Below are 1,623 nucleotides of genomic sequence, written 5' to 3'. Positions count from 1 at the left end.
CCTGCCCCCCCTTCACTTGCCCTCAGTCTCACCACTTACCCTCTGCCCCAGCTCCAGCTTTGATTATAGCCCTGCTCCAGCCCAGGAAACAGAGCACAAGGCCACGCTGGCCTCCGCCCAGCCGTAGCAGCAGTGGTGCCAATTCTGGTCCTGGCTTCAGCTGTGGGGCTAGGGCTGCCACCATTGCAATTGCTGCTGCCTGGCCAGGTGTGGCCAGAGTGAACATGTGCTCCATGCCCTTGGCCATAGAGGGGCCAGAGCCAGAGCCATGATGGAGGGTAAGCAGCAGCAGTGGGGGCAGGCAGCGGGAGGACTAAGCAGGGGGGCATAAGCACCAGGAGGGCAAGTGCCAGGGGGCAAGGTGTGGGCAGGTGCAGGCACAGTGGGAAGGGCAGGGGCTGGGCTGTGCAGGTGCTGGGGAGGCAGGATGCAGAGGGGCCAATAGTAGGGGGTCAGGCAACAGGGGGCAAGGAGCACAGGTTAGGCCACTTGATTCCCTTGCTGCCTGCCTCCTGCCACCGCTTGCCTTACTACAGTGGTAGGGAGGGAATGAATTTAAGATGAATCTCCAATAATTAGGTCCTATACATGGAAAATGATAACAAATTTATACATTTTCCATGGGTGGTTGTCTTAAATTCGAATTCATCTTGGATTCAGGTAAATATGGTACTTCTTTTTGTCAGTGTTTATTTTTCTTCCATCTTTCCCTAAATGTTTCTGCTAATCTGTATATATTTTCTCAAACTTTTCTTCCATCTCTGTCATTATAAGAACAACCCCATCATAATCCTGCATTTTCCTCTTCACTCAGTATATCCATTCAGCACATCCATTGTTAAAGTGAACAGGAATGGGCTTAGTGCAGAACCTTGGTGCAACCCAACCTTGATGTCAAACTATTCTGTCATTCCCCATGCAATTCTGACTACTTGTGTCTGTAACAGGGCTTGTATTATAGCTTTTATATATCAGTTTGTATCATGTCTTACACTGGAGGAAGGGAACTTGGGGTACTCTGCTGCTTAGCTGCTACCATTTATTTGGTGGACTGGGAGAAAGACTGAGACCATTGGTACCAGGGATCCAAAACTGGCAGGCCACCCTTAGCATGGCAGACTGAGGTTATATTACTATAGCATTTCTATATTTTCCTCTTAGTCCTTTTCTCTTTGTCCTTTAAAATTTTTTCTTTCTGCCAAACTTTCTTCAGCAGTTCTCATGACAAGGTGATCCCTTCTGCAGCCATAACTTTAATTGGATCAATGGAGATTAAGCTAGAATGTTTTCCTAGATTTCATTTTTGTTATTTCTGTACTTACTTCCTTCATTGTTATTTCTGGTTTAAGTCTATCACATCTACTGCCTTTCCGTTATCCACTAAGACAGTTACTCTGTCAAAGAAGGAAATTAGATTGGCTTTAGAAATGCAAACTCATTAACTGCAAAACAATAGACTATTTTTCAGGCAAATGATTTCCTTTGTGGCACTGAACTAGTATTCTCTCAGTGTTTAAAGGGCTAAATCCAATTAAAAATATAGCTAGGAGTGGATCAGAGACCTCTCTATTAGGCATGTAGGTTCCCTGTACAGTGCATAGGGAGAGTTAGGGCTTGCTTAGG

The sequence above is a fragment of the Gavialis gangeticus genome, unplaced genomic scaffold (genome assembly GCF_001723915.1).
Source record: "Gavialis gangeticus isolate Ggan-Ray unplaced genomic scaffold, GavGan_comp1, whole genome shotgun sequence".
NCBI classification, from domain to species: Eukaryota; Metazoa; Chordata; order Crocodylia; family Gavialidae; genus Gavialis; species Gavialis gangeticus.
The sequence above is the reverse complement of the archived record's forward strand: the minus strand, read 5'-3'. Positions refer to the sequence as shown.